General features: G+C 37.8%; 1 protein-coding gene and 1 non-coding gene across 2 annotated transcripts in view; one reads left to right on the top strand and one right to left on the bottom strand.

Moving 5' to 3' along the window:
- The window catches only part of LOC131990124 (zinc finger protein 721-like), a 463,174-nt gene that overhangs the window by 80,598 nt on the left and 358,302 nt on the right, over positions 1-24,274 (bottom strand). The window lies entirely within an intron of this gene.
- On the top strand, positions 8,974-9,162 carry LOC131990226 (U2 spliceosomal RNA). The gene has a single exon (XR_009396033.1). It is a non-coding gene; the product is annotated as a U2 spliceosomal RNA (small nuclear RNA).

Below are 24,274 nucleotides of genomic sequence, written 5' to 3'. Positions count from 1 at the left end.
ATGAGATGCAGCCTATGACAAAGTTTCATTGTTTTCCGTGGCCATTTCACGGATTGCTGTGAGACCAGGTTGAAGAGAGCATTGGGACTGCTGATAGCACCATGAATTGCACATCTAGACCCACAACCTGCCTCTAAAGGAATAATTCACGGAAAATACTGTGCTAATGATATTATGGCTTTAACACAATCCATAAAGTACAATTCTCTGTTTTACACTCATAATATATATTAAAATAAAAAAAATCAACTGCATGGAAGGGCAGCACAGAAGGGTCCCTCTTTTAGGCTCGAAGGACAAGAAATTTTATTCATGTTGTTTCCACTTTGTGGAATTGTTTTTTCTCTTTCAGACATGGGAGTAACCTCCTCCTCCTCCTCCTCCTCCAATGACTCCTTTATTCATCCTGACATCCCACTCGAAATATGCTTCATCACCAGACCAGGCTCCTTCATCATGACCGCATTCTTTATCACCAGCATCCTCCTCCTCCTCCCTCTCTGCATCCTCATCATCTACCTGGGTCTCCAACAATGGCGTCAACATCGCTCCACCTCTGCAGCAGCAGCAATGACGAGTCACTCAGACAACTTCACCTACCACATGGTCACCATGGAGCTGATTGGTGTCTTCGGGTACATGCTGTGCTGCTGTGGTTTCTATGGGGATGTGATGATTTTTGTTGTGGGGTACTATATTTGGGGATTCACCTGGTATGGAGAGACGTTCTTTCACGTCCTGACCTGTGTGGAGCACTACCTGGCTGTTGTTCATCCCGTCACCTACCTGAGCCTGAGAGGAGAGAGAGGGATCAGAATCAGAAATATCACCATCGGCTGTGTTTGGTTGCTTTGCTTTGGATTAGTAAATATGTCGTCTACTACAAACTTTCCATTCTTTGATTCATGCCTCTTGGTTGTCTGCTTGATCATCATCTCCTTCTGCAGCCTTTCTGTTCTCCTTGTTCTGATTCACCCAGGGCCAGGGGAAAAGGGCGGGGACAGGGGAAGAGTTGACCAATCAAAGCGGAGGGCTTTCTGCATCATCATGGCCATACTGGGAATGCTGCTGTTCAGATGCTGTGGGAATGTGGTTTGGTGTGTTCTTCTTTTGTCGACAGAAAGTGTGGGGTGTATGAAGGTGTTTTTGATATGGTTGAATCTCCCCGGCAGTTTGATGTTACCTCTGCTGTTTCTGTACCGAGCTTGGCCATTCACTTGTTGTAAGAAAAACACCAAGTGAGGAAAAGGAGTAGATATATAAATAGACTGACTGAAATAAATGCTTTGCTCATAGAGAATGAAAAAAAATCCCCAGCTTCGTGACTAAACTTAAAAAGGCAAGTTTGCTTCTTAAGCTTTAAACTTGCACAATAACTTAAATGCACAGCATAAACAGTAAAATACAACTCTCTATGTGCACAGGGCCGGAGGCATGCTGTGTGTCTTATTCAAAGAGGAAACAGGGGAGCACCTAATGCATTTACAGCAAATATATGAAAAAGGTTGCATGAACACATTATGTATTCATGTCAGGACCGGTGACCAGAACTCAAACGCAGACCAGAGATCAGAGAGATATGGGTGGTTTTATTTAGATGTTTCACACAGAAAAACAGGTCGAGGTGGAGGTGTTGGGAATCCAGAAGCGGGTTCGGGTCCAGAGCTCTCGGCTGGCTGGTGGGCTGGACTGGGTGCAGGCTGAGGCAAGATGGTCTGAGGCGAGGCAGAGAAAACAAGGTTTAGGTACAGGCAAAAAACAGAGTAAACTTCGAGGTTGCTGGTGAGCCTCATACAAACTGATGCGACGATCCGGCGGGGACTGGAAGGCTGGTCTGGTCTTTTATAGGAGAGTTGATTGTGGAATGAGGAACGGGAGTGCAGGAATGATGAGATGCGTTGCAGGTGTGTAGGCTGGAGCTGCCGAGACCACGCCCCCCAGCAGTAATGCATGCCACAGACAGGTCACAGCCGGGGGTTGTGACAATTCAAATGCTTAACCAAACTTCTTAAAGTTCTACAGAGTAGGTTTTAACTTAGATAGTTAAAGATAACAAGTGGTAAACTTAGCACAATGAATGGTTTAAAGTTGGTAAATGCCATTACACAACTCTCTCTAATTGCTTTTACTAAATTTATAAATACATTAATTTACACCACGATGTACTTTTGTGAGTACAGATGGATCTGCTCCTGTAGCAGACTACTGCTGTAAAATGTAAAGACTTCTAGCAAGTCTAGAATTGGAATCCACATTTTTGGCGTGGACCAAAAATGAATATGCTGATACAAATATTGCACAATTATCAACTTTACTATGCCTCACACGGGGCACCAATATATAGGGATTTTAGGATGATAAATGATACACATTAATATAGGGATTAGGGCCCGAGCACCCCAGCTTTGTGACTAAAAATGGGTGAAAACATTGCATAACCAATTCAAAGTGTTTCAGATGGCCCTACATATGGTGGCAATGACTGGTGGCGACAGGCAGCATTCATCTGTAAACATTATCTGAGTTGCAACATGTGTGTTGTGGAATTGATCAGCAGCAGTCACCGAAAAAAAAAGAGCTCCTTAGAAGTCTGTCAAGTTGTCTATGATCTTTCCCTCTAAACCCAAAGTTGTCTCAGGGAGTTTTTTTTTTTGTGCTCTTTTTACATTTTACTCAGTGTGGCCTTGTATTTCACTGCAATATGTAAAATGTATATAAAATACATAGGTCAGGCAGGTCTATGGAATCAACACAATCAATGCTGGAATTAAGGACAACTCAAAAATGTCTTTTGTGCATAAAAACACAGTTAGGATGTTTTACATCATGAAAAAAATGCTAGTTGAATATCTCTGATAGTTTTATAAAAATTGGACTAAAAAAGAATTCAAACGCATTCACATTGTACATCAGTCATGTAATTAAAACCAGTAGTTTTTATTTTAAAAAAAATATATATATTGAAATTGTGTTAAGTAGTTACATACTAACCAGACCCTTATCTTTTCCTTTAAGTGAGTAGTTTACATGCATAAACATAACAGGGTGGTTTCTGTTTGAGTTCACAACATTTACAACATGTTGCTGTTTGTTTACAATGAATTGAGAAAGAATAGCTGGGCATGATTTGAATGTAGTGGTGTGTATGCACCAATCAGTAATCCAACAATGATCCTGTAGTCTATTTAAATGTAGTGTATATCATTAATGCAGATGCGTGTTCGTGTAGTTTTCGATGCATTATGAGATTGTCTCACACCATTAATGTATGATACATGGGTCATTTCAGAATTGCGGGTACATTTCGCGTCTCCCAGGAAAACCTTTGATTATTTCCCCCTAAAAAAGTATTTACTGGATCTGTTTTAAATAATATTGCTAATTATATTGAATGTTCCCCAATAATAATGATTGGTGTGTATTTTAGGCACAATTTATATGTAAAATATTCATTAAATGATTCCTACCCACCAATTATTGGCTGTCTTCAGCTTGTGATTCACATGTTCATATTGAATTAACATAAAATAATTCATTAAAATTAGCAGTTTTTTTGTGCTAATTCTATAAATACTTATACTTACAGTTGCACAGAGTATTTATTTTCTGTAATACATGGGATTTCAACATTAAAAATATATATTTTTTATCTGTCTCTATGATCCGGTCAACTCTGTTATCGCCGTTATAAAACCACATAAAAAACCCTACAGCATTCAAATAAAAACATGAGACCTGCACCCAGTGATGTCACTTCCTCTTGCAGAGAAGATTTGGAGGGAACTATGGGATGTTAAACTTTCTCTCTCATTAATTTGTACAAAATGTTGAGAATACACCAACAGTAGATTAATTAAATGTCAAATCTGTTACTAGGATATTCTAGTGAATCTGTCAGTCATTTTTTTTAAAACAATTATATGATGAAAATTCATAAAATTATGGTTTTATTCATGACATGTGGTATCTGGTTTTAAGCTAGCATGTGGAGCTAAAGCACAAAATGGTGGAAAATGTCAACTCTGTTATTGTCAACTCTGTTACATGTTTCAACATTTTAATGATAACAGAGTTACTGTTTTTGGCCTTTTACACATAGTTTGTCAACTCTGTTATTCATGTCAACTCCATTTACATAGGCGTCAACTCTGTTTCTCACAGTTTTATTTAAAAAAATGTGAATTAAATATGTTTTATTGTTGACAAACTAACCAGAAGCTGTGTCATAATTAACATTCTCACTATACATGAAATTTCAAAGCGTTTCATTAATTTTTGGAGCAATATTTAGAGAAAATCCAAACTGTCTTGGCAACTTTCCAATTAAATGTGTCAATGATTTTACTCCTGAAAAAAGAATCTTTATCTTAGAAAATTTAAAGTTGAATTAGCTGATGTAAAGACAAAAGTTCTCTTAGGAAAGACATGGTTTTAAACTGTATTACATTTGAGTACTATACATATTTACCCCAATTTGTCTGCAACAGAGTTGACTGCTTTTACTGTCATTATAGTGGGGCGGATTAGCTGAACAATCGTTCACTTTGTGATAAAAGCATGAAATTTGGTAGATGTGTTGGTGAATATGTTTCAAACAAATCTGGATATTGGGCCACCTCAAAAGCGCCCCCTAGTGGCCGTGGCAGGCATTTGTTATACGAATAAATCAATGATGAATAAAAACTGCCCTTTTAATAATACCAACTGGTGATGAATTGTATATTGTTGGAAAGCCTGATTAGTCACCTTTACAACGAGGTACAGCTTGTAAGGATCGTGCATTCATGGAATGAGCAACGGGGCTAAACGTGTGGGTAGCACCCCCCAAAAATGTGCATCCTCTGTGGGGCGGATTAGCTCAATAAATCACAAGAATTGTTTATTTTGTGATAGAAGCACACAATTTGGTGGATGTGTTGGTGGATATGTTTCAAACAAATCTGTATATTAGGCCATCGCAAATTCGCCCCCTAGTGGCCATAGCAGTCATTTTCTTCGTTAAAATTACTAAAAATATTTAAATTATTTCTTAAAATATTTAAAAAATGTAAACTAGGGGCGCCCCGGTAGCACACCTGGTAGAGCGCGTACCATAGAGGCTTTGACCTCGCAAGCGGGCGCCCCGGGTTTGAGTCCGACTCGGAGCCCTTTCCCGCATGTCTTCCCCTCTGTCTCCCCCTTTCACTCTCTCTCACATTATCAAATAAAGCTGAAAAATGGCCAAAAAAAATATCTAAAAAAAAAAATAAAAAATGTAAACTAAATATACAAACGTAAATAAAAAAATGTAAATACACATATTAAATTAACAAAAATCCAGTTAGACACTCTTTCAGTTATTTTTCCTGCCCCACCACAATCCGGCTAGCCATCGAGCTAGCTAGCATTTGCTTCCTGGGACAATCAGTGCAATGGACTGTCCATCAAGGTATGTCTAAATATTTTATTTCACCTGTTATAATTATGAATAAAATATGCTATGAACATCATAAAGGCTAATAGTGGGGCGGATTAGCTGAACAATAGTTCATTTTGTGATAAAAGCATCAAATTTGGTACACTCATTGCTGAATACATGTTTAATGAATCTGGATATTGGGCCATCGCAAAAAAAATTCTGATGGCTGTGGCGGCCATTTTTAAAATTGGCCGCCGGTGGTTACTGGCATGGAATGCTTTGCCTACCCTACAGCTGCTGTTTCATGTTTTCAGCACCACAAATATAATTTAGAGACATGTTAAAGTGACAAAAGCTTTATTACAGTTTAATAGAAAAGAACATTAACTTTGTATAACATTTTATTAGGTCTTGATATTCCCATTCACAGGCTGCGTCAGATCTTGATCAACAAATTATTTACAGTGACTCATCTAGTGATATTCTCAATAGCTTTAAATGATTCTTTGACCCAGAAAATGTATATTTTGACACCAAGATTGACCTTCTAAGTGGCTTGGAAGATATATTGGTTCTCATAGACTTATGGCTTATGGCTTATATGGCTGCCATCTCCTATCTGCAATCTTGATGAAGTGGCTCCTACCAAAAGTTGAAACCTTTGGTGATAGAGAGCATGTGGAAAATGTTTGGTGCTTTTGTCCGGCGTGTTCCCTTTCTTCTCAAATCTGGTCCTAAGCCGCCTGACTAACTGTGATGGAGTTATAAAATACATTTTTTAAAAAAGAACCACATGGGCAAAGGAGACATATGACATATAGTGTAGTGTGTTTGTGTGTGTGTGTGTGTGTGTGTGTGTGTGTGTGTGTGCCTGTGTGCTTGTGTGTGTGTGTGTGTGTGTGTGTGTGTGTGTGTGCAGAGAGGGATGTCCACATTCCACAGGACATAATTTAACAGTGTCTCATTAAGCTTTCACACCCAACAGCCACTGATACATGTTCCAAGCTAACTAGCTAGCTTAAGTACCTATTTTTGCTATCTTGCTAATTTACTTTTCCGCCAAGGCCCATGATGATTGTTTGTCTCTTTAGCCTTTATGATGTTCATAGCATATTTTATTCATAATTATAACAGGTGAAATAAAATATTTAGACATACCTTGATGGACAGTCCACTGCACTGCTTGTCCCAGGAAGCAAATGCTAGCTAGCTCATTTGCTAGCTAGCTCGATGGCTAGCCCGATTGTGGTGGGGCAGGAAAAATAACTGAAAGAGTGTCTAACTGGATTTTTGTTAATTTAGTATGTGTATTTACACTTTTTAATTTACGTTTGTATATTTAGTTTACATTTTTTAAATATTTTAAGAAATAATTTAAATATTTTTAGTAATTTTAACGAAGAAAATGACTGCTATGGCCACTAGGGGGCGAATTTGCGATGGCCTAATATACAGATTTGTTTGAAACATATCCACCAACACATCCACCAAATTGTGTGCTTCTATCACAAAATAAACAATTCTTGTGATTTATTGAGCTAATCCGCCCCACAGGGGATGCACATTTTTGGGGGGTGCTACCCACACGTTTAGCCCCGTTGCTCATTCCATGAATGCACGATCCTTACAAGCTGTACCTCGTTGTAAAGGTGACTAATCAGGCTTTCCAGCAATATACAATTCATCACCAGTTGGTATTATTAAAAGGGCAGTTTTTATTCATCATTGATTTATTCGTATAACAAATGCCTGCCACGGCCACTAGGGGGTGCTTTTGAGGTGGCCCAATATCCAGATTTGTTTGAAACATATTCACCAACACATCTACCAAATTTCATGCTTTTATCACAAAGTGAACGATTGTTGTAAAATATTGAGGTAATCCGCCCCACTATTACGATGATTTTCAGATTAAATATTTTAAATCTTACATGTTTAAGCTTGACAAATGCTGGAAGTGTTAAATTTAAAGTATTCTCTATGGGAATTAAAAAGGTTTTATGGAAAAAAATGAAATAAAATTCTTAATTTTTCTAAACTTCAAATGTACCCGCAATTCTGAAATGGGCCACATATAGTTGAATTTGTTCTGTCTCTTTATTTGTATAACTATCAATAAAATATTAATCTGTCAGTCTGTCATTGTCACTTGTTTTTCTATTAAAATAAAACATTTGAATACAAACCTCATTTAGAGAAAGAGAGAGAGAGAGAGAGAGAGAGAGAGGAGGAGGAGGAGGAGGAGGAGGAGGATTGAGGCTGTGATATACAGTAAGTACAGTACATCTGGACCAGATACTGAGACACAGAGGAACACACAGGACGGACCAGAGAAGAGCAGAATCAGGTAGTTGAGTAGCTTGGTGTTCTTATTACTTTTATACCATGTTCTAGTTGAATATTAATGTTTGATTGGCAGCAGGGTGTCCATTTATTTCTGACACCTACTAGGTATTTTCAGTTAAACTGTCTGTTGACTGATACATTTATTTACATGGGGGGAAATCTTACAAAAAAGGATTGGGGCTGCTGATGACACCATGACTTGCACATCTGTCCCATCTAAAGGAGTAATTCACAGAAAATGATGTGCTATACAATACAATACAATACAATACAATAAATCTTTATTATCCACCATGGTGGAAATTTGCCTTCGGCTAACCGTAAAGATACAGAATTTCATTAAAAATATACAGCAGTTGAGAATGCAGTTAAAACATAGAATAATAAAAGAAAAAGACAATTAAGAGCAGTTCAAAGTCAGTGCATCACTTATGTTGAGTTGAGGAGGCGAGTAGCGTTGGGGATAAAAGATTTTTTTAAAGGCTCCCTTAGCTAGTGGGACCCTGTAACGTCTCCCAGACTTCAGGAGCTTGAATTGGTTGGTTAGGGGTTTCTTTCCTGGCCTTTCTCATTGTCCTCTCTGTGTACATTTCTGTTAGTGACTTTTGAGGTCGTCCCACTATTTTGCTTGCCCTCGACACAATTTTGCTTAGTTTAGTACGATGTTATGGCTTTAACCCTCTGGTGTCCACGAAAGCGCCGGAGCTTTCGACTTCTTCATGCCATCAAAAAAAGACACAAAAATGACATAAACCCCCCCCCCACAAAATTATACAAAATTACTAAAAAAAAAGACACAAATGACAAAAAACGATACAAAATGAAAAAAAAGAGACAACATGACCAAAAATGACACAACAACGGACACAAAATGACCAAATAAGACACAAAATAACAACAATAAAGACACAACAGACACAAAATAACAAAAAAAAAAAGACACAACAGACACAAAATGACTAAAAAAGACACAAAATAACAAAAAAAAGACACAACAGACACAAAATGGCCAAAAAAGACATGAAAAGGATTAAAAATTTGACAAAATAGTCAATAGCTGTATCCCAATGTCAAGGATCCTTCCTGGGTAGGATCCTTCCTTCGGAGTCGGATCCTCCGGAGGCGAGGCAAGAGTCCTTCCTTTCACTGGTGCAACGCACAAATGGGACAGCCTTCGGAGTGTGCAGCTGTGCGTCATTGCGTAATTGGACGTCCTGCTTAAATTCAGCACCGCTTTCGGCCTTTTGGCTAAGATCAAGTGTAGTATCTGTTCTTATCAGTTTAATAAAAATAAATAAATACATAAATAAATTCAGCGCCGTAATTTCAAAATCAGTTCACGACATGATGTGTCTTTGGCATCAGCACTCTGACACATATTTGTAAAAATGGAAGAAGATGCTGAAGGTTGAATCTCCACGATTTATCAAGTAAAAACCATAAAGTGGATTAAACCTGAATATTTAACTGATCCTGGCTGAATTTGGCCGCTACTTAGTTTCATAAAAGCAGCGGAGCATAATTCATCATGGAAATATGTTCTGTGATTTTTTATTTTTTATTTTACAGTACAGTACAATAACAGTTATTTATAAATAACAATAACGGATAATAGCGGACTTTCGGTCCCTGTAAACACTATAAAGAAATGTATAACTTTCTGAATGGCATAGTTGCACATAGTTCATCATCATCGGACGCATATAAATTAATTAACAATAACTTTAGCGACTGAGACGGCATTAATTAACTTAACTGGCAATGTATCAAGATGACATTTATTATCTTTAGCTTAATATTCTGGCATTTGTTTATGTATATGTTTTTGCTTGACTTTAAACACACGTTTTGTAAGTTATGTGATAACATTCAGTGTAAAGTGAAAATACTTATATATTTAAATGCATATTGCGGCGCCAGCGGCGCTGTTTCTACGCTCTCCATTTTTAAATCTCCCGGTAGACCGGTGTGCGCAATGCTTGGCCACATGGTGTGGGGGGGCGCTACGTGAGTGAGCGACTCCTGACGGGCTTCACGTGTGTGTGTGGGAAAAGTGTGTTTTTTCGGTACTTCTACTGCTTGTCTTTGTTCGTCTTTTGGAGGGCAGCATGTTAATAGCAACAGTTTTTTCCCTGGTCTATCTCTGGCTTTTGATCATCGGTCCAAGGCATGTAAACGGACTTTATCAATCGCCGTTCACTGTCAGCCCAGAGAGGCTCACCTATTCACGGGAATACCTGCTGGAGCTGGGCCGCCGTGAGCCACTGACAGCCGCTCAAATATCCCCCATCACAGACAATATACCTCTCGAACTACTCCGTGGACGTAAAAGGAGACGGATACGAAGGAAAAGGGGGTCAAGAGGAGGGATACGGAACAGGCTGAGGAGGAGAGGGAGCCGTCTACCTTTACCTGCAATAACGCTGTCTAACGTAAGATCGCTGCGGAATAAGACGGAGGAGCTCTCCACGCTCATCCAGTTTGACCAGGACTACCGGCAGACTAGTCTCTTCTGTTTCACGGAGACATGGCTGACGGAGGATACGGAGTTCTGTCTGGATCGTTTTAAAATCATCCGCTTTGACAGGGATGCAGCGAGAACACGGAAGTCAATTGGGGGCGGGCTCTGTATGGCTGTCAGTCACAGCTGGGCAACAAACATCACAGTGAGAGAGACTGTCTGCTGCAAACACTATGAACTGATGACTGTGTCGTTCAGACCACACTATTTACCAAGAGAATTTTCCCAGATCACTGTCATTTTAGCATATGTTCCAGGCCCTGATTTTATCCTTGCTGCTGAACATTTATCTGACCACTACAACAGAGCAGTCAACCAAACTGGAGAACAGCCTGTATTTCTGCTGGGGGATTTTAACCGGTGTGATGTCACCACACATCTGCCAGACCTAGAGCAGTATGTTACGACCCCCACCAGAAAACAGAATATACTGGATATGTGCTATGGCAACATTCCTGGTGCATATACCTCAAAACCACGACCCCCACTTGGCCGTTCTGACCACAATGTTATTTTATTGCTTCCCACATACAGATCAAAGCTAAAGACAGGTGAAACCATCACAAAAACAATAAAGGTCTGGAATGATGAAACAACTGAAGCACTGAAAGGCTGCTTTGAATTGACAGACTGGGATTTGTTTTTTGACACCTGTGATAATGATCTGAACATGCTAACTGATGTGTTAACCTCCTACTTTTTATTTTGTGAGGACACAGTGACACAGACTAAACAGATAACGATTCACCCAAATAATAAAAAATGGATTACAAAGGACATGAAAATCTGCCTAGTCCAAAAGAAAGCAGCATTCCTGCAAGGGGACACACTCAGAGTGAGGGAGTTGGAGAAAGAGTTCAGAAGGATGGCTAGGCTCTCAAAAATCAATTACAAGAACAAGGTGGAGCAAAAATTAACATCTGGCAATGCAAGGGAAGCGTGGCAGGGTCTAAATACTATGATGGACAGAGCTGCCAAACCTGCAGTGGCCAGCCTTCCGGACCCCGCCCCCTTTGCAGAACAACTCAACATCTTCTTCGCCCGGTTCAACAACAATAGCACTCCACCCAACTTTGACTGCTCAACCACCATCTCCCCCCACCCAGCCATCACCATCAACAAGCAGCAGGTAACCTCCATCCTTCACCGGGTCAAACCACATAAAGCCTCTGGCCCTGACAAGCTCAGAGGCAGGGTACTGAAGGACTGCTCTGCTCAGCTAGGTGGAGTGGTCACCAGACTGTTTCAGTGCCTCTTGGATTCAGGAAATGTCCCCACAAATTGGAAGGAATCCACCATAATTCCCATCCCCAAAAAAACTCCAGCTAAGGAGCTGAAGGACTACAGACCAGTGGCCCTGACCTCCGTGCTGTGCAAGTGCATGGAGAGAATCCTGTGTGACCTCCTGGCCAAAATGCTGTCACATAAAATGGATCCTTTTCAGTTTGCCTACAGGGCAAAAAGGGGGGTTGAGGACGCAAGTCTCACATTGCTGAACACCGTCACGAAACATCTGGACTCTCCTCACCCTCACACCAGGATCTTATTTATGGACTTCTCCTCTGCTTTTAACACTGTGCACATTGACACCCTGCTGTATGCTCTTTTAGACCTCCAAGTTCATCCCACACTGGTTTTATGGATCAAGAGTTTTTTAACTGACAGGCCACAACAGGTGCTTTTAAATGGTTTTAAATCAAAGAAGCTGATTTTAAACACAGGTGTTCCCCAGGGTTGTGTTTTATCTCCCGTTCTCTTCTCTGTGTACACAAACAACCTCACCTGTAACAGTGAGGGAATGAAGCTTTTTAAATATGCAGATGACATGGCCCTGGTGGCTCACCTGACTGACACCACTGCTCTGGACCGGTATCAGCAGGCTGTTGAAAACCTGGCACAGACTTTTAACCAGCTCTGTCTTGAGCTAAATGTCCAGAAGACCAAAGAGCTGTGCTGTGGGGGCAGAAGAGAGTCAGCAACCGCTCTTTTTAAACCACTCAGCATCCAGGGTCAGCTGGTGGAGCAGGTTGAGTCTTTTAAATACCTTGGAACTGACCTGGACAACTTCCTCTCCTTCTCTCATCATGCAGACACCATTTTTAAAAAATCCCAACAGCGCCTCTACCTGCTGAGGAAATTAAGGACTTTCAATGTCAGCACACATGTTTTAACTCTGGTCTACCAGTCCCTCATTGAATCCATACTCACTTTCAATATCTCTTCCTGGTACAGTCTCCTCTCATCCAAACACAAGACCAAACTTTCCCGTACAGTTAACCAGGCCAGCAAAATCATTGGAGCACCACAAACCCCCCTCTCAGAACTGTACAGCCGGTCTGTGATCAGGAAGGCCACCCTGATCACAGAAGACTTTTCTCACCCCCTCCACCACTGCTTCCAGCTGCTGCCATCAGGCAAACGCTATAAGGTTCCACTGGCCAGGAAAAACATCTACAAAAAATCCTTCGTCCCCTCTGCAATAACCACCCTGAACAACAAAAAATGAACACTCTGTTGCTTTTAACAGCCCCCCCCCCCCCCCCCCCCCCTCCTTTTTAGCATGATTGTACACTTTTTTGTGTTTTTAATGTTTGTTTGTTTCTTAGTGTTTTTTATATGAGCCTGTCAAAAATGAATTTCTGTCACTTGTGACAGACAATAAAGTTCTATCTATCTATCTATCTATCTAGTCGGAGCGCACGGAGGATACACACATGCATCCTCGGAATTTGGGCAAAAGAAGGACTCTGTCCTCCGGAGCATCCTCGACATTGGGACAGTCCTTCGGCTGATGTCGATGACGTAGTGTCCTTCAAATCCAGCCGTTTGAGCATCCTTCCTTGACTTTGGGACACAGCTCAAGACTCCATAGAGTTAACACAATCCTTTAAGTTTTGCTGAAGAGTACAGTTCCCTTTTTTACACTCATAATATCAGAGAAAAAACACAAATCAGCTGCATGGAAGGGCAGCACAGACGAGGGGTCCCCCTTTTAGCATTGAAGGACAAGAGATTTTATTCATGTCGTTTCCACTTGAATGTCTTTTTTCTCTCAGACATGGCAGTAACCTCCTCCAATGACTCCTTTCCATATCCTGACATCCGATGGGACATATGCTACATCACCGCACCAGGCTCCTTCATCATGACCACATTCTTCATCACCAGCATCCTCCTCCTCCTCCCTCTCAGCCTCCTCATCATCTACCTGGGTCTCCAACGATGGCGTCAACATCGCTCCACCTTTGCAGCAATGACGAGTCACTCAGACATCTTTACCTACCACATGGTCACCATGGAGCTGATTGGTGTCTTCGGGTGCATGCTGTGCTGCTGTGGTATCTACGGGGATCTGGATATTTTCTTAGTTGGGTACTATTTTTGGTGCTTCAATTGGTATGGAGAGGAGTTCTTTCACGTCCTGACCTGTGTGGAGCGCTACCTGGCTGTTTTTCATCCTGTCACCTACCTGAGCCTGAGAGGAGAGAGAGGGATCAGGATCAGAAATATCACCATCGGCTGTGTTTGGCTGGTTTGCTTTGGAATAATATGTTTGCAGGCTCATGCAGACGTCCCGTTCTTTGAAATCTGCTACATGTGTGTCTCCTTGATCATCATCTGCATCTGCAGCCTTTCTGTTCTCCTCGTTCTGATTCGTCCAGGGCCAGGGGAACAGGGCGGGGACAGGGGGAGAGTCGACCAATCAAAGAGGCGGGCTTTCGATACAATGGTAGCCATCCTGGGAGTGCTGGTGTTGAGATGTTGTGGGAATGCGGTTTGGTGTGTTCTTCTTCTGTTGACAGGAAGTGTTCAGTGTGAGATGATGGTGTTTGCGTTCTGGGTGAATCTCCCCAGCAGTCTGGTGTTACCGCTGCTGTTCCTGCACAGAGCAGGAACATTGGCTTGTTGTAAGAAAAACACCAAGTGAGGACAAGGATACACTCAAAAAAATAAGGTAACGCTTTATATTAAGGTCCTTGTAATAACCATTAATAAACAAGTAATAAGGCATTGTTCTCGCTTTAGATCCCTTTAGCTGCAAAAAGCATAGTTAACTGTTAACAAGTGCATAGTTAACTTATAATAGATGAGCAATAAAGTACATTTTAATATCAATAAGGAAACAAATGATTAATAAAGTTATGGTAAAGACATAATGGGTGGGTTTGGGGTGTTTGTAATGCTATTATGAAGAATTATAAGATACTCATGAGGCTTTTATTAATGTTCTTATTATAAATCTCTTATAGCCTGCTATTAGCTGTATTATAATGCCATTATTAACACTTATATAGGCTTATAAACACACAATAATGTTAATAAGCATCTTATAAGGACTTACAAGGACCTTATTACTTGGTAATTAATGGTTATTACAAGGACCTTAATATAAAGTGTTACCAAAAATAATACTGCATATTACTTAATTCAATCAGTGCAACATTTGGTAACACTTTACAATAACCAACTAAGTGATGTTTATAGATGATTAATAGACCAATTATTAACCATTTACAAAGTGCTATATAATTTTAAGTTTTTAATTGTTTTCAACCAATTTCTTGAAGGTATATAAATCATTTCAAAATCATTAACATATTTAATATGGTGTTAAAATGTTAAAATGAGTGCAACTAAAACTATTAATAAATTATTAATTATAATGCAATTGTTTTTAATGGTAAAGTAACTGTAAACTTACATTAATAAACCATCTATTTGTCATTTATAAATGATGAAGTTAGTTAAACATTTATAAATCATGTATTTACCATTCTAAATAGTCTATATACAGTTTATAAATGATGATTAAACATTAATAAACTATCTGTTTACCATTTATAAATGATGGTTATTGTAAAGTGTTACCCAACATTTTTACACTTTAAAATATTTACTTGATTTGAAAGCTCTCAAATCGATTACACAAAACATGAGTAATGAGTAAATTTAAGTAATATTTTCATTCAGTACGTCTGAATAAATAAACTTGGCTCAATTACCACATAAATTGAGTAAATATAACTGAAATATTATCTTAACCATATGGAAAAACTGAGTAGAAATCACTAAACGAACTGAGTAAATATAATTGAAAACATTTGTAGGATATAACTGCAAATTTGCTTGTGATTTACTCAAAAAAATGTGTTGTACTGACTGATTTTACATTTAATGTACACGTATTTTTACAAATATTTAAACCATCTAATTCGGTGAGTGAAATATTAATTCATTTTGAAGAAGTAAACTTTATTTATATGTGGATATTTTCCACAAAGATTCCAGTTGCAGTTCTACTAATGAATTTTGATGTAGTCAACTCAAATACTCATCATGATGATATTCAGCATTTTTATTTGGTATGCACACCTTTATATTACTGTCACATTTACAGGCTCCTTGAATACTTTCTTAGAGTGGAAGTTATAAATTAGACTGATTTGTTGATGGAGATTCAAGACTAACCGGTTTGTTTCACAACGGAAGAAATGGGGGTAGAATATCTTTCCCCGTAAGGCATGGGTCCCAAACTTGCGGACCGCGGGCCAATTGTGGCGGGCACTTTTCATACAAGAGAGATGCAACACAAAGCACTTTACATAAAAAAGGAGATAATAATAATATAATAATAAAAATAATAAAAATTTACGAAACATAGAAACAAGCAAACATCCTATTATAAACAAAGCACAAACTGAGGAAGCTAAGATAAAATAAAAAAAATAATAATAATATATATATATATGTAATAGAAAATAAATAAATAAAAAGTAAAGGTCAATAATAACAATGGAAAGTTAAAAATAAAATAAACAAAAGCTAGATAAAATAAGATAAAACAATAAATAAATAATTAAGAAATACAGCATTATATATATATACAGACTGATAAATAGTAGCAAATAAATAAATGAATAAATAAAAGAGAAGATGTTATAACACAGGAAATTTTCTAAAAAGGTAAAAGCCGAATTAGCCTAATTAAATATATATATATATATATATATATATTATTTTATTTTATTTTATTTTATTTTTTTCATATATTGGATCATGTAATTGACATATTCATTACTTTCACATAGTCACTCATCAGGATTAAGCATATTGTATGGTAGGGTTCCTAAATTAAAAAATGCTATAATCCATTAAAGGGGGGCACTGACAGATTTGATTTGAATGAAGTCACTTGAGATTACATTTTTGGTCATTTTAATGTATATAAATATACAATTGAGTAGGGAAGCCTGGATATTAAGTATGTTATATTATAGTTATATTGAGGACAATACTTGCAGAAGTTAAACTTTGTTTAACTCATTGCTACACATATATCTGTTATCAGCATTTTATCTGTGTATGCATTTTCTATTTCATTTAGCTTTCTTTTTAATATTTTGTCCTGATATTCTAACATGTTGTACTCTCTTCTATCATTGACTATTAATATGAATGTATATTTTAGATTTCCTACAATCTACCATGTAGCTTTTTCTTGACTGAATAATCATGATTAAACATCTGAAATGTGATTTTAATGGTTTTATTTGGACATCTGAGAATCTATTGTTTGACTGCTGACAGTTTAAGTTGGTCTTTAGTCTGTACATGATGTGATGGATACTGAACATTCAAAACAAAAAAAGTCTAGAAGAAAATGATTACTTTGAAGAAATAAGCGTTTTTTGTTTTATGTTTAGTATGTGTTAAGATGATGAACATTATGCAAATAAAAATATATTTAAGATTTCCAGAGGTTGTGTTGTTTGTAGAAGCAATATGTAACCCTCTTATATGTTATATTTGACACATTTGCAACATTTCAAATTCTTTATTGAGCATGATAGTGTTTTGGAAGTAAAAAAAAAAAAAGATTCAAAATCTCATTCTATGTTGGACTAAAGGACTAAAAAAAGACACAAAATGACCAGAAAAATACACAAAATTACTAAAAAAGACACAAAATTACTAAAAAAGGCACAAAATGACCAAAAAAAGACACATAATGACAAAAAAGACAGAAAATAATTTAATAATACACAAATTTACCAAAAAAGACTAAAAAAAGACACAAAATGACCAAAAAGACACAAAATGAGAAGAAAAATGACCAAAAATGACTAATAAAAGACAAAAAATAACTAAAAGAGACACAACAAAAGGTGTTTAAGATGTGTATACAATAGCCCCAGCCTCCATAGACTTGATGTATCATTTGTTGTATTTCAAACATGGCAGTTTTTCAGCTCTGTGTAGGAAGAGCAGTGGCAGAACATAACTGCTGGGCAGACAGAACCAGACTCCTGTTGTCCTCACCACGCAGCCGCCAACGGGACTCAATATGGACGAAGACGCCAGAGACATGCAGACCAGGTTCCCCCCAAACCTCAGCACCAGCACCGCCATGATGGCGGTGATGGTGATGAAGGCCTTCTGCTTGGACTGGTCCATCCTCCCCTTGTGGTCGCTGTTGTCCCCCGGCCCGGGACGCATCAGCACACGGAGGACCGAGACGCTGCAGAACGAGCTGACGATCAAAGACAGAACCAAGTTGCAGAAGAACAGGATCATGTTGAAGTTGTGGTGGACCAGGAGCCTTAAAGCGACCAGTCCGGAGCACGCCAACCAGACCAACCCGATGCTGGCGTTCCTCATCAGGACCCCGCCGCTCTTACTCAGGCTCAGGTAGGTGATGGGGTGGACCACCGCCACGTAGCGCTCCATGCAGGTCAGCACGTGGAAAAACATTTTGACACACGAGATGATGGCAAAACTGTTGCAGCCGACCCAGATCATGGTCCCGTTGGCGGTGAAGGCGCCGAGGCAGCAGACGACGGAGCCGGAGACGCCAACCAGCTCCATGGCGACGATGTGGTAGGTGAAGACGTCGATGGGATTCATCGTCACGCCGACGCTCTGTTTCCGCCAGCGCTGGAAGCCCAGGCCCAGGATGAAGACGGAGAGAGGGAGGAGGAGGAGGGTGTTGGTGACGGTGAAGGCTGTGAAGATGGAGGAGCCGGGCGGGGAGATGTAGCAGCTGGCCGAGGCCGCGGCGCCCGAGGAGTTGTTGGCAACGTTTTCGGAGGCGGAGGAGTTAATGGACATGTTTTTGGACCTGGAGAGGAGGAAATCGCAAAGAAGGATAGATGGGAAGGAGGTAAAGAAAGAGGAAGTTACATCATCATGAAAACAGATGAAACAAGTACAACACAAGACTGCAAAGATTTCATAGATTCAAACAACAATCAACACTTAGAAATGAATGCCAGTACAAACATGGAGGCAAACTGGTAGCCTTAAACACCTTTTGTTGTGTCGTTTTTAGTTATTTTGTGTCATTTTTTATAATTTTTGTTCACTTTGTCTTCTCATTTTTTGTCTTTTTTGGTCAATTTTGCCTTTTGTTCGTCTTTTTTGGTCATTTTGTGTCTTTTTAAAATTATTTTGTGTCTTTTTTTGGTCATTTTGTGTCGTTTTTAGTCATTTTGTGCTTTTTTTTTTGTTATTTTGTGTATTTTTGTGTCTTTTTTAGTCATTTTGTGTCATTTTGTGTCTTTTTTTGATCATTTTGTGTCTTTTTTAGTCCTTTAGTCCAACATAAAATGTGATTTTGAATCTTTCTTTTACTTTCAAAACAATATCATGCTCAATAAAGAATTTTAAATGTTGCAAATGTGAACAAACTAAAAAGAGAAACACAAGGTGCTGTCTCACTAAAGTTGTTCTGATCATTGGAATTGTTTGTCACCTTTGGCATCTGTATCTGTTTTTGATACCTACAATAAATCCCACACAAGGCTGTAATTCGAATCTACCTGGTCGTCAAGTGTTTTTCTTTAAAGATTTTCTACGAAAAGGTTTTTAGGAAAGCTTAAGTCCATTGCTGGCATTAGTCATGCTGCACTGGTGGAAATACTGTGGAAATAGACATGCAACTGAATTTAACAAGACAAAGGGAAGTCTTGAGTTGCATTCACTGTCTGGGGCACAGGAGAAAATGGAAATGGAAGCCTAGAACTCTCTACCTCTGGTGGAAAAAAAGGCCCTGTGCAGTTTTTGAGAATATATTGCAAGAACTTTCTTTATTATTTAATTTCTTAATATAATTAGCTGACTTGTTGCATCAATAAGAGCAATATAAAGAGACTAGTAATACTAAAAAGACTGGACAAATGTCTTACATTTTATACCTGCAGAAGCTCAAAAAGGACAGTTAACAACAAAATCAACAGGCATTAATCAAAATTAAGATGTTTTGTCTGTAGTTTAGCAAAAGACGTTGTTGAAATATTACAAAATCATTTTTTTGTCTGTTAACCCTATGGGGTCTGAGTTATTTGCTCTTTATATGCCAAATAATATTTACTGTACTTGATTTTATGATTTTTTTTGTTTGTTTTTATTTGTATATATGCAGTACATTTTACATTTTATATTATTTCATTTATTTTTATCCTATTTTTATTTATTTTATCTTATTGCATTTTACTGTTCTATTGTTTACTGCATCTCTTTGTATTGTGTTATCTATTTATTGTTTGTGCAGCACTTTGGAAACCTTGTGTTTGCTAAAATTGTGCTCTATAAATAAAGTGGATTGGATACTCATGTTTAGAATTTGGTATTTTCTCAGCACAACTTCAACATGATTTGACAATTACTTTTTTCACTTTAACCCACTTTATTAACATATTGAGCCCAAAAATACACAAAAATCATGAAATCTGAAATAAATTATACTATTTATGACAATAAAAACCACAAATATGCTAAATGAACTGTTTCAGACCTGAAAAATGTAAACATAGGTTGCAAATATGAACATAAAAGGTATAATTAAAATATAATAAAACTATACACAAAAAAGTTAGCATAAAAACATGTTTATTTATAGAAACAGTGTTGATGATGATTAAAGACCTTTTTTTTCTTTTTTCCATTTTTAAAGAATGCCACGCCTGCCGCGTCCCATCTTACTTTTTTTAAAACTAAATGAAACATTAAACCTCTGAAGTCCAGGAGATTTTGGTTCAAATTTGTCAACTTCCTCTGCATTAATTTCTGTCTGTTCAGCATCTTTCAGTCTGTCCTTACATCACATGCATGGCTCCTTTTTCTCCACACAAACTTGGCTATCAGTCAGATTTTTCATTTTATTTTAATTTAATTAACAAAGTATAAAGCTGCCAGGAACCTAAAATACAAACAAATTTATTTATTTTTTACCATTTATACACACAAAAAACAGCAGAAAAAAATAATAAATAATAAAACTACAAAACAGTCTATTTGCGTGTAAATTAAAAATAGTAATAGTTTTCATTCTAGAAAGAAAATTCACATTTTAAAAATGGTCTAGAAACATAAATGTCACACTGTGAAAGCTCCTATGATTGAACTTTCAACTGGCTTTCTCAGCTTGTCTACATATCATATATAAATAAAGTTATTACTGTAAATAAAACGTGTGTATTTTCAATAAATAGATGGACTCCAGAGGGTTAATGACCAAAAAAGGTGATGATATTACTAAAGAACGTCTACCTGTCAGGTGTGTTTGTCTCTGGTCTTCTTCTCTGTCTGTCTCCAGAATCACTGAGGGAACGCTGGCGTCCTCTCCATATATTACAACTTGGGAGTGTGTGTGTGTGTGTGTGTGTGTGTGTTAAATGTCTGGGGTTTTTTGCATGTTGGATGATCTAATGAAACACTGATGCTTTGTCAGCATTTAGAAGGCAAATTCTGGTTTATGGTCATCTGCCGAACAACAGCACTGTCATGCTCAAAGACAATTCAAATGTATTTGTTTAGTGTCTTTAAACAACAAGGAACTTCGAAATGCTTTGCATGAGACATAGAAAAATAGATTTTAAAGAATTATAATATAGTCAGAGTACCCATAATGCCTTGCACACACAAGCAAACAACGACGCCGGCGGCGCGATATCAATCTAAATATATTTTCAGTATACACTAAATATTTGTTATCACATAACTTACAAAACTTGTGTTCAAAGTCAAGCAAAACATATGCACAAACAAATGACAGTATATTTAGCTAAAAGATGATAAACGCCATCTTCATACACTGCCGGTTAAGTTGATTGTTGCTGGTTGGCTGAAGTAATTAATTGTTAATTCATATATATACATCAAATGATGTACTATGTGCAAAGTATAAGTAACTATGCCATTCAGAAAGTTATACGTTTTTTTTATTGTATTAACAGTCCACTATCATCCGTTATTGTTATTTATAAATAACTGTTTTTGTACTTTACTGTAAAATAAAAATAAATCACAGAACACATCTCCATGGTGAGTTCTGCTCCGCTGCTTTTATGAAACTAAGTAGCGGCCAAATTCAGCCAGGATCAGTGAAATATTCAGGTTTAATCCACTTTGTGGCTTTTACTTGGTTAATGGTGGAGATTCAACCTTAAAGCATCTTTTTCCATTTCCACAAATATGTGTCAGAGTGCTGATGCCAAAGACACATCCATGCCGTGAACTGATTTTACAATACAATACAATAAATCTTTATTATCCACCATGGGGGAAATTTGCCTTCAGCTAACCGTAAAGATACAGAATTTCACTAAAAATATACAGCAGTTGAGAATGCAGTTAAAACATGGAATAATAAAAGAAAAAGACAATTAAGAGCAGTTCAAAGTCAGTGCATCACTTATGTTGAGTTGAGGAGGCGAGTAGCGTTGGGGATAAAAGATTTTTTTAAAGGCTCCCTTAGCTAGTGGGACCCTGTAACGTCTCCCAGACTTCAGGAGCTTGAATTGGTTGGTTAGGGTTTCTTTCCTGGCCTTCCTCATTGTCCTCTCTGTGTACATTTCTGTTAGTGACTTTTGAGGTCGTCCCACTATTTTGCTTGCCCTCGACACAATCTTGTTTAGTTTGGTTTTACATTTACAACTCAAGTAACCAAAGCAGACAGGAAGATGGAAGGGGAACACACTCTCTACATGTGTGGTGTACACCAATTCTAAAATCTTCTGGCTGATCCCCAGGCTTTTAAATTGCGGCGCTGAATTTAAGCAGGACGTCCTGTTACGCAATGACGCACAGCTGCACAGTGGCGGTTCTAGACCAGTTTTACTGTGGGGGCCAAGGAGGGGCCAGTGTTTAATCAGAGGGGCACAGTAGCACATTAAAAAATGGCAAATATAATATTTAAGCATTCAAAATCGTTATTTTAGCTTATTTAAACATCTCATTTAAGTATATTTGGAAGATACAAATACATTGATATAAATAATGGGAGTCGACAACAATATTCTTTTTTTTTTGTATGACAATGACAATACTCATTTTTGTGCACAATCACTTTTTTTTCCATTTTGAAAGTGCAGTACAGTCAGAATGATCTTTATATATATACATATATATATATATATATACATATATATATATATATATATATATATACACACACACAATATTTTATTGCACAATTAAACTATTATACAATGCTTTTGTTTACAATGAAATATTGTTTGAACAAAAAAAGGTTAGAATTGTTCCGTTGTTCATCGTTATAAATTGATCATTTTATTATTAATTTGACACAGGGGCCACAGCAGGGGCCGAGGCAGGGGCGTCTCTAGGATTTTGACACATCCGGGGCTCAGCCCAGAAGAGTCAAGCAGATGCGCGCTCAGAGCGCGCGCTGAAATTTTTAGACATAGAGACATTCTCCACATTGCCTAAGAACAGAAAAGAAAATAAACAAGATGGTTCGACGTTACAGCCTAACATTAACTTTAGCTACTTTTTAACTTTAGCTAACTTTGGCTTCTTCTAGAGTCTAGAAGAAGCCCAAGCTCAGTTATTTTTAGGTACACAATTCTCACACACTACAATTGCATTTAAAGACAGATGCTAATAATAAAATATCGTTTTTTTCCCATATAATATCAACTAGCTGCTAGCTAGCTAACGTTAGCTACTTCCCTCTAGTAGTTCCAGCTGCAACAGTCTTTTGAAATTATACAATTTTACAAAATTTCTATTTTATTATTTTTTATTATATTATTTATTATATTTCCATTCCCATTACCTCTTTGATTGCTGACCACCTTTGGGGGGAAAAACATGGAAATCTTTTTTGGTGACATGATATCTCGTTACACAACTTGCTGTTGTCAAGTGCGCCTGCTGCCTGACGTCGCTGTTTTGGGTGAATGACGTCACGTGCGACCTGGAGGTGTTAACCACTTGTGTGCCAAAGCCAAAGTAGTGGCTTTTTAAAAAATAAAATAATTAATTGTTACTCAAACCTGTCCCAAAACACTGTTTTATCGAAGCATCAACATAAGATAACCGAAGTTTGAGGATGTGATCTAAAAAAAAAAAAAAATATTTGGGGGCCGAGGGCTTCTTCACAGGGGCAGTGGCCCCTGGAGGCCCCTGTGTAGAACCGCCACTGCAGCTGCACACTCTGAAGGCTGTTCCATTAGTGGTTCCACCAGTGAAAGGAAGGACTCTGGCCTCGTCTCTGGAGGACCCGACTCTGAAGGAAAGATCCTACCAAGGAAGGATCCTTGACTTTGGGATACAGCCATTGTCTTTCTCACATACTTTTAGTTAAGATATCTTAGTTAAATCTTACCTGTAATACTAACTCTACCTTTACTTACTTGTAGGATTTTGAATTCAGACTTTTCAACTGTTTAATTACTGTGTTCTTTATTTTTGCATTGTTTTATTGCAAACAAACAAACAAACCACGATAATAACTGATATTAATTGGAGGACTTCATGCTCCAAAATGGGCTGAAAATGCTCAAATCTTCCAAAATAAGTTGAACAATGGCAGGATTTTTTTGTCATCAAGTAAAACAAGTTTTTCTTCCCTAAAAAAAAAACATTTTAGGCATTTGGCTAAATTTCTACTGCAGACAGTCTTAATGTCCCAGAGATACACACTGTGTAAACAAAGTCAATACATTTTCAAATAAATTATATTTCTATTTATTACAGTAAATTAA

The sequence above is a fragment of the Centropristis striata genome, chromosome 17 (assembly GCF_030273125.1).
Source record: "Centropristis striata isolate RG_2023a ecotype Rhode Island chromosome 17, C.striata_1.0, whole genome shotgun sequence".
Taxonomy (NCBI): domain Eukaryota; kingdom Metazoa; phylum Chordata; class Actinopteri; order Perciformes; family Serranidae; genus Centropristis; species Centropristis striata.
The sequence above is the reverse complement of the archived record's forward strand: the minus strand, read 5'-3'. Positions and strand labels throughout refer to the sequence as shown.